General features: G+C 52.8%; 1 protein-coding gene and 1 long non-coding RNA gene across 4 annotated transcripts in view; one reads left to right on the plus strand and one right to left on the minus strand.

The window, feature by feature from the left end:
- TCF20 (transcription factor 20) overlaps window positions 1-3,245 on the minus strand; it is a 91,469-nt gene extending 88,224 nt beyond the window's left edge. For 2 of the 3 annotated variants that reach the window (XM_081310339.1, XM_081310337.1), the window contains exon 1: window positions 2,939-3,244. The gene's annotated coding sequence lies outside the window, so the exon portion shown is untranslated. Of the gene's footprint in view, window positions 1-2,938 lie in introns of all 3 variants that reach the window. The other variant, XM_081310338.1, reaches the window with a different exon arrangement.
- On the plus strand, window positions 2,273-9,038 carry LOC308657983. The gene is made up of 4 exons (XR_014024115.1): window positions 2,273-2,695; window positions 5,821-6,170; window positions 7,832-8,303; window positions 8,450-9,038. It is a non-coding gene; the product is annotated as an uncharacterized lncRNA (long non-coding RNA).
- Window positions 9,039-9,715: the final 677 nt, after the last annotated feature.

Genomic DNA, 9,715 nt, shown 5'->3' on the forward strand with positions numbered 1-9,715 from the left:
TGAGGTCAGCCTCAGTGACTAAGCAAGACTGTAAACAACTTAGTGAGACCCTGAGGGCCTGGGATGTGGCTCAGTGGTAAAGCACCTCTAGGTTCAAGTCCCCAGTACCAAAAAAATCAAACAAAAACAAAACAACAAAAATCTTGGACAGAGCCTAGCATATGTGTTTGTGGAGTTTGTTTTGATTTGGTTTTGTACTGGGGACTGAACCGAGGGGTGCTTTAACACAGAGCAACATGTCCATCCCTTTTTAATTTTTTTATTTTGAGACAGGGTCTATAATTTTGTTGCTGAGGCTGGCCTCAAACCTGTGATCCTCCTGCCTCAACCTCCTGAATCACTGGAATTATAGGCATGCACCACCACACCTGGCAGTTTTTTTTTTTTTTTTTAAATACAACTGTTAATATCCTTTTCTATCTATATGAAGATGCTGAACTTACCAAGAGCCTAATTCTAATTTTCTGGTCAAAACAGATGTGATCATGCCAACTATATTCCCTTTTATTTTATATCATTAAGAAAAAGGTATACTGCTAAGGTTACGAAACCTAAAAGTTCAAGTCTCCTAACAGTTTACTTAAATTTAGCAGCCTTCTCTCACATACATACACACAAATTACCTCAGTAGAATAAGTTTTATAATTTTCCCCTATGTTATAAGCGAACATAATATATACATGGGAATGTGATAAGTACTTATAATTTTGAGTAACTATGGTTGTTTAAACCTAGGATTTGAGTAACCAGTAACTAAGGTTGGTTTAAACTGCACACAGTCATAATTCAAATCCTAATAGAATAATTGCTTATTTGTAAAATTTCAAATAATTCGTCTGTGTAATCATAAAAAAAAAAAAGTGACTATATGATAAGCCTGATGTTAGCACAAAAGAAAACCTCTACCAACCCATCTCCAAAAGTGTCATTATGAGCACAGCTTCCAACCACCCTAAGATCCTTCTGGAAACCATGCGGACTGAGTAAAAAAGTGAATCTAAGAAAGGCATATTACACCACATTAAGTACATGTCCCTCAAGTATCACTAAAAATTTAAGACAAGCAAGACCAAATTTGAGGTTGGTCTAGAAGTACTTACCAGTCAAAAGCATGGCCTAAGGCCCTCACACACCATAAAATAAGTGAAACTAATTGGGGTTCTTCAGCATCTGTGAGGCGGCATCTTGCTACCATTAAGGGATAAATCGGGGATGCAAATAATTAGTGCACCCTGAGGTGACAGTTAATTCCTCTAGCCTACCATTTCACAGGAGATTTTATGGATGCCTACTTCACCCCGACTGAGAATACCAAAGCTGGAAATTTCAAAAGCTAGCCAAATGTCCCACTGAAAGAACTTTAAATAAGATGTCTCTACAATCCCCAGCAAAGAAAGATCTTCAAACCTACAAAGACCCTGTTGCACACTAGCCACACTTGCAAAGTATTCAAACATTCTCTGAATTTTTTTTTTCTGAAAACTCTTTCATAAAGAAAAAAATATATAAGGCGGACTTGGCATAGAACAGAATAACAATACTGCACAGTTTCTGTTCTGAAGCACAGAACAGCACCTGGGATTTGATGAGGAAAGCCTACCCTGGCCAACTTTTACGCTCTGGTGGAAAAGAGGCTGGAAGCTAAAGGGCAGGTTTTTTTCAAAGCCAGGTTAGGTAGAGCTAGTATTTCTCGAAAAGTTGCCTATGGACAAATGGAAGCACAAAACAGGCAAGCCCCAAAAACAAAACGAAATAACGCCAACCGAGGCATTCAACGAATGGGGAAATGGGGCCTTGGGAGGGGCGGTCACTTGCCCTGGGTTACAGTTTATTTGGTGGTAAAGCTGGAAGCAGAGTCCTGGTCTCCCAGGTGAGAATTCAGTGGTTTCGCATTCACCAAGCTGCCACCCCACGTGAGGATGTTTTATAAAACTCTTCACTCTTCACTGAGGCTGTTAACATAAGGGTCCAATTATCATTCAAAGATCAGCCAGTTAGATAATAGCTCAAAAATTCCATCCATTTTACAGCATTTACCAGAGTCATCTAATCTCCTAGGGCAAAGGAAAGCAAAGGAAAGGGAGAGATCCTGATTTTGACCTGTCCCCTAAGGGCAAACCACAGGGAAGGATAGAGACAGCCGAAGCCCCCACCCACAGACCCAGGAGGGCGGCCGCTCCTCGCCACCGCCCCCCCAACGCACCGAATTCCACTCCCACCGCGGCGTACCCCCGACGTTCCACCTCCCGCCGCAGCCCGAGCGGGTCGGCAACTCGCCCTCAACCACCGCTCGGCCCCGAGAGGAGGGATGAGGCGCTCAAGCCGCAGGTCCGCCAACGATCCCGCTCGCAGAGCCCGCGGCGGCGGAGCGGGGAGAGCCACAGGAAGTGTGTCCTGCGCCCGCAGCTCGCGACCCGGCGGGTACCTGCCCTCCGCCGCCAGCAGGCGAGCAGCAGCCGCGTCCACATGGCTTCAGGTGTTCCAGGGCCGCGGCCCGCGCTCCGACTCCCGGGCGCCCCGGCGCGGCCCCTCCCCGCGCGGCCCCCCGCCCCGCCGGCCTCGCCTCCGGCCCGCAGCGAAGCGCCTCGGGTCCCCCCGGGACGATCGCGGGCCCCGGCTGTGGCGCGCACCCCGCAGCCCCCCGGAGCCGCCCGTTCACACCCGCCGCTTTTGCACCCAAGGCCGCGACGAGCAGGTACTCCTCCCCGCACCCTCGGGCTGTCCCGGCGCCGCCGGACCCCTCGCCCCGGGTTAGGCCGGGCCCAGTCCCCCGCAGTTCCGGGCCGGGACAGTGCCCTCATCACCCCCGGCCGCGGCGCGGACTCCGGGGGGCTCCCCCTCCCAGGTCCAGCCAGGCAAGGAGCCCTGCGCCGGCCGCGAGAGCAGACAGGTCGGCCCGCCCCGGGCTGACCCCTCCCCCGGCCCGGGCGGCGGTTACCTGCGGGAGCCCCCCCGCCCCGTCCCTCGGCCTCCGCCGGGGGCGGGAGGGGAGGGAGCGGCGGTGGCGGGCGGCGCTGCGCGGGGTGGGGGTGGGGGTGCCTCCGCCGCCTCCAGCTCGGACGCCCGGGCCGGCGGCGGGGCCGCAGCCCCTCGAGGCTCGCTCCGGCCCGCGCGCTCGCTCGCTCGCTCCTCGGTCGGGCACGCCTCAGGGTGGGCTCCCCCGGCGGAGGCCGCGGCCGCCTCGCAGGGGCCGAAAGCGGCTCGGCTCGGGGTTTTTTCTCTCCATTCTCCCAACACACAGGAAATAACAGAGCGTCAGGTGACGGCGCGCGGCCAATAGGGAGGCTCCGGGCCGCGGCGCGCGGGCGGGCGGGCGAGCGCGCGGCGGGGCGGGGCGCGCGGCGGGGGCGGGGCGCAGGGGGCGGGGCCGGCGCGCGCGTGCCCACCCGCGTGCGGCGGCGTCGAGGCTAGCGCGCGCCGCGCGGAGGCCGCCGAGACTCTAGCGGGGCGGCCGGGGTCGCGTGGGGTGGGCTCTAACGCGCTGAGCGCAGCACGCCGCCCGCCCGGGGCCTTCTTCGGGGTGGCCGGGAGCCAACTTTCTGGGAGTTGGTGGCCTGGAATCTCACTGGGATTTCTGGAGTTCTCTGGAGCCTCCAGTGCCAGAGTCGCGCCTTTCAGCAGCCTGGGGAGGCCGCGGGCGAGGGCCGGGTCTCCTCCCCGCAACGGTGTAGTCGGGCGGGTCCTGCCAGCCAAGCACCCTTGGCCCTGGGGAGCCCAAGGCCGTGCCAGGCAGGCCTGGTTTTCTTGCCTCAGCTCCATGGCGCCTAGTTTCTTTGGACTTGCTCCTTCTGAGCCTCTTTTTCCTCCGCAGTAAAAGCGAAGGGCAGCAGGAGGGAGACCGGGCTACCTACCTCACCAGACGCTCCACAAATGCCAGTTGACTTCTCCAGCTGCGGCATTGAGAAGTCAATGAAGTGTCTGGCAGGCCGGACCCAGCGTCCACGACAGACTTGGGAGACTTGCAGTGCCTCTACCTCAGCCCCTGCCCAGCCTTCTTTGCAAACCTGATGTGTTTATAGAGCAAAAGAAGGGCTTGACGTATTTTTTTTTTCCACTAAGAAAATCTGTTGTAGAAAACCACTGTGTGCATGGTGGTGCCATGGGACCTTCTAACAAAGCGAGGCCAATAAGGATGGGACATGTTTGGAGTATTTGTATCCTGCCTCATACTGGCCCAGTGACCTGGCCAAATTCTCTCTACTTTGCCTCTGTCTCCTAATGGTATAATGGGAAGGAGGAGAGTTTGAATTAGATGTCCCTAATGTGAGCTAAAATAGCTGATTTTTAGGCCAATATCTGTTGTAGATGTTAGAGAAGTATGTGGCTCCCTCTCCTGAAGCAGCCCCGCTTCAAAGTGCATTAGGACTGGAAAAGTGCTTCTGGCAGCAGATGAGGCCTGGGGTACCTCACTATATTTGAGCTACTTTAGCTCCCTGAGGCCGGGATTTACCCTTTCACGTTTCACCCCATTTGGCCAGAGCAGTTAATGCTTTGCTTTGCCTCAGGCCACCCAGGGAGGGCCTGGAGTAGTTCTGGGCACCCTGGCAGGATGTGGTTGGGGAAAGCAGTGATTTCCCCTGGCTTCTGTCCAACCTGTCAAAGTGGAGGACCGCTCCAATGCAGGTCAGGACTGTTCCTGGGGATTTGATTCCCAATATCTCCTGCATGCCAGGCAGGGTGCCAAACTCTTCGGGGCAAAGCTGAACAGGCCACCAGGCCCTTCCCTCTGGCTGTTCCCATTGTTCCTCTGTGAGTTTCATTTTCAAATTCTCAGGCACAATGACTTTAAAAAGAGCAATGCCTGGCTTCAGCCTGGGTCAGGGCTGCAGAAGCAAAAGTAACAGGACTCAGCAGGCTCACGCCTTCTGAACAAACATTGGAGAAGCAGAGGAGCTTCCTGAAAACCACGTTGGGGGCACCCTCTGCTTGAGAGAATTCACAAGGAAAAGGGGAAGCCCCTTTCCTCAGCCTCCAGCCCCATCATCCCTCCTTCGCTCATTGGTCTAAGGGTTAGGGGATGAGGATAGGAGACAGGCTTCAACAGAGCCCTATTCAAGAAAGAATGCAACAGATTGCTGGGTCCAGGCTCTTGGGCATTTCTGCCTCCTGAGATCGACCCTGGCCCCACTTTTAGACCCTGCTGGACACTGCCTAGATGACTTCTACCTGGAAACTACCCAGTTCAAGCCAAGTCTTCTGGCCTCTGGTGACTTTCCCTTTTGGTATCATTGGGAGGATATGCACAGGCATCATGGACAACAGACAGAAATGTGTTACTCTTATGCTAGGTGGTCACTTCACCTCTCTGAATGTTGGTTTTTTCACCTGTAAGATGGGGATATTATTATTCACACATAGGTACTATGGGACTCCAAAGAGATTTGCATAAAGAATTCAGTACAGTACCAGGCACATATTAACAGTAGCTACAGTTGCATGATGTCCACAATGTGACACAGGAGCCAACTGAAGCTTAGAGGGGTTAAGTTACTGCCCAGGGTCCTATAGTATCAGAAGCTCAATAACTTCCTCTTTGGTCACATAAGTATCTCTGTTCTTTTGTTGTTTCAAATGTATGGATCCTGGTTTTCCTTCAGACTGTATACTCTTTAAGGAAAAGACAGTAGATCAGCTGTTCTTTTTTCCCCCTGCTACTAACCCAGTCCACTAAAAAAAAAAAAAAAAAAAAAATCTTATTGAACTTGAATCAGTATCAATTCCAGAAGCAAAATTAATCCTTTCCCTCCTCCTCTGGCTCAAAGATGACTTTTGGAAACCCATGTCACTCCTTTTATTACAAACTCCTCTGCCCTCCTCCAGGCGCCTGGGCCACTCTGGGATTACAAATGGAGCCTTCTGCCTCTAGGTCACTGATTCCGCTACCATCTGTCAGCACCGATTGATTGAGTAGACTGGCCCTGCTCTGCAGATCAGTGACTTGTGCGAAGTGAGCCGGGGTGTTGGTGCCTTCGGCAGCAGGCTGATGTCCTTCCTCTCACTCACTGGCTCTTGAGCATGCAAACAGCCCTCACCTTTATCCTTCACCAGCCCTGGATCTCCTTCCTCTTGGGAGGAGCCAGCTGCTCACAACCCCAGTATACCAAGAGGGAAGCCTGGAAGCCCTGCTTCTCAAGCCTGAGCCCCGGGCTCCGCTTTCAGTCTTCCAGAAGGTAACTCACAGAAATCTCTGGTTAACAGAGAGAACACTCCACACAGCATCCTGCTGGGCCTGTCCCAAGCCAGACACTATCCCTGGTAAAGTGCAGGGGTGGCCTGGTGTGGAGCTTTGTGGGCACCCTCTCATTCCACCCCAGCACCTGCTGTTTGTGAAGCTCCCAGCCCTGAATGGGGGGTGAGGGGTCAGGGGAGACTCTAATGCTGAGGGTAGGGGTGTCCAAACAGGGCCAAGGAATGCCAAGATTAGATATGTGGGCAACAGCCAGCAGCTATGCCCAGGAGGGCTGTACCCAGTACAGAACCCTGAAAGGTATTGTATCTGTGACACACTTGAGCATGAATGTTTCATTAAGTATCACGGTGACCTCTGTTCATCAACTTGCCCCTCCATCTGCTCTCCAGAGCCAAAGATGTGGCTCCCACTGATCACCCTGTGTACTTGGTGCATGTCCAACTCTCCTTCTAGACTAAGGATTTGTAAGGCAGAGATACCTCTTTGTCTGGTGTGAGGCCTCCTATGCAGGGTAGGGCACTGTGTCCACAAAATGACATGTTTATGATGACAATACAGAGCAGGGAACTCCAAGCTGACTAAGAACTTGGTGCTGGACAGATTTCCCTTTATCACCCCAGTTAATGTTTGTAACAACCTGATGAGGTTGGTACTGATGTCACACCCCACTTTACAGATGAGACCTCTGAGTGCAGGGAGTTTAAGTAACTGTTTCTGAGTCACATGGCTTGGAAGAAGCCTAGCAGGGCTAGAACCCAGTCCTCCAGAGCCACCTCTTCGCCATGAGCTCCCTAATACTCAGTAAACACAGGCAAGATGGGCATGGACATGGGCAGCTGGTGGGTCCAAAAGTCTGCAGGTGGACAGGGAAAGAGATGCCAGAAGACAGCAGGGTCAGCCCCAGTCTCTCCCCTCCAGTGATGTGTTCAGGCCTGGAGATGGGGCAGCCTGGGGGCTGGACTCTCAGGCCCCATACCTGGAGGACCTGGCCTGCCTCACAGATGGTGGCCACTGTGCCTCAGCCTCCCCCCGGTTAGCAGACCTGAGAAACTGGAGACCTCTGCAGCCAGGCAGCAGGGGAAGTCACCCTCCACCCCTGGACACTCACTGCCTGGTAGCTGGACTCTCCCTGAGCAGCTGCTGGCATGGTGGTGTCAACACAGGTCACTGAGCTGGGGACCAGCCTGGTCTCACTAATGTGTCATTTTCAGTCAATCATTCAATGGCTGTGAGTCTCAATTGCTTCATCTGTAAATTGAGATTGTGGGGGAAGGGCCTGGTGCTGCCAGGAAGTCAGGTCCCCCATCTGGGTGATGCCACTCATTGCTCACAAGCAAGCTTTGAGGCAGAGATCATTGTCTTCATTGTACAGAGCAGGGAATGGGTGCACAGAGAGGTTAATAGATCCATCCCAAGTTACACAGCTAGCAAAAGGCAGAACTGAAATTTGAACTCAGACTTTTGGCCCCAGAACCTCCAAGTTGCTCAGAACACTACAAAGAATAAAGATGAAATGGTGTCACAATAGTAGTGGCAAAGTCACATGCTAAACACTTCACCTGCATTAACCCATTTAATTCTTGAGTAAAAAAATCTAACAAGTGGAGGTATTTGTCTTAACGTTCTTGCTTCATTTTGCAGATGAGGAGACTGAGGCACGGAGCAGTGAGGAGGAATCAGAGCTGGAATCCAAACACAGGCTAGTGGGCTGCAGAGCCCCTGCATCTTCGCTTTATCATGAGATAACAATAGGGAGGTTCCTTTCCATTGGGATTATTTCTGCTTGAAAGCACAAGACTTTTAGCCACATCATTGTCTGGGCTCCACAGGAAGGCAGTGCCACATGCTGAGGCATGCTGGGAAAAGACTTTGTTCCATCCTGTTTTGTTGACATGCTCTTCATTTTTAAGCCTGAAACCCAAGCTTCCTGCTAAGATTTCAAATCGTGGAGAAAAACCCAACCATGATAATGGCCACGACTTCCTAAGCCTCCAGTGAGCCCTGTGCTTGGGGCTCCAGATATGTCATTTAACCTCAACCTTCACAATGACAGGAGCAGCCCCCAGAACACAGCTGGAGAAACTGGAGGTCAAAGTTGCTAAGATGCCTAAAGGTACGCAGCTATTAAGTGGTTTTACCCTTAGGTCCTTGTCCCTGGATTCTCCACTCTTGACCATGGTTGCTGCCTCCCTACAGAGGCTCAGGGGGAGACTGTTCCTGAGCATTGACAGAACTGTTTCTGCTTATCTTCTGCCACAGGCTGGCCCAGGATGCAGGTGTGGTGTGGCCCTAGATGCTGCCTTCTCCGACAGCGGGAGCTGAGAGACAGGGATGCCCATGCTCCCTCCTCTCTCGCTCCCTCCAGTGACTCAGGATAGCCACCCTGCTGTGCTTAAAAAGGCACCTGTCTTCTGGAAGGAGCCCCACCACTGAGGATCCTCATCGATGCCTGTCTCCCCACCAGCTCCTGGGGATAACCGCCAGAGCAGGTGTGCCCTGCCTCAGGACCAGCACAGCAGGAGTGGGGGCTCCTCCGACCCTCAGCCAGTCCTTGACTACAGCCTCTTTTCCCAGCCCACCCATCCCTGCAGCCGACTCATTTCCACCCCAAACCAGCTTTGACCTTACTCTCCCTGGATCAGTGGTTTTCAGTGGGTGCCGAGTGACACCAGAATTCACGGAATTCACGTTTGTTCCTGTCTTGGAAGGCAAAGCCCTCATCTGGCTCAGCTCACCTTTCCCACCTTCACTCCTGCCTCTCAGTCTGTCTCTGCCCGACTAAACAGACTGTTCCTGTCCCGAGCCTGCCTGTCCCCAAGGGAGAAATGTCCTTTCCTTTTCTTTACAGATAAAAGCTACCCTCTTTCAAATCTTACTCAGATGCCACCTTCCCCATGAAGCCCTGCCTGTGTACTCATTCATTTACTCAGCAAACCCTCACTGAGCCTGTATTACATGTTAGGCATTGGACCCGGTGGCCCTTGTGCTTATGACCCACGGGGCTACACGATGAGGTTAGACGAGAGTGCCTGGCAGAAGCACTGCATGGGCAAAGGCCCTGAGGCAGGAAGGAGCAAGTAAGTCTCCACAAAAGGGAAAGAGGCCAGAGTAATAAGAGAAAAGAGGAACTGTAGATGCTGCTGGAGCAGGGAGGAGCAGGCCATAGGGGCTCTGGGACTTCATCCCAGGCCAGAAGGAAGATCCATGGATTCTGAGCAGAGGAATCAAGCCAATATTCATTTCTAAGCCATCTTGCCTGCTGCCCTGTGGCTGACCTTCTGGGAAGCCCAGATGCTGTGTCAAGCCACCCCTGCACCCCAGTCATCTGTTCATTGGGGTGTTTTTGCATCCTTCCTCCTGGACTGTGTGTGTGTGTGTGTGAGAGAGAGAGAGAGAGACTGACCCATGGCCTCATGCATCTATAGGCAAGCACCCTATCATTAAGCTAAATTCCCCAGCTCTTTGGAAATTGTTTTATTAGGTGTCCAAACTGGCCTTGATCCTCCTGCCTCAACCTTCCAAGTC

Source organism: Spermophilus citellus, assembly GCF_964194105.1.
Source record: "Spermophilus citellus genome assembly, chromosome: 10".
NCBI lineage: Eukaryota > Metazoa > Chordata > Mammalia > Rodentia > Sciuridae > Spermophilus > Spermophilus citellus.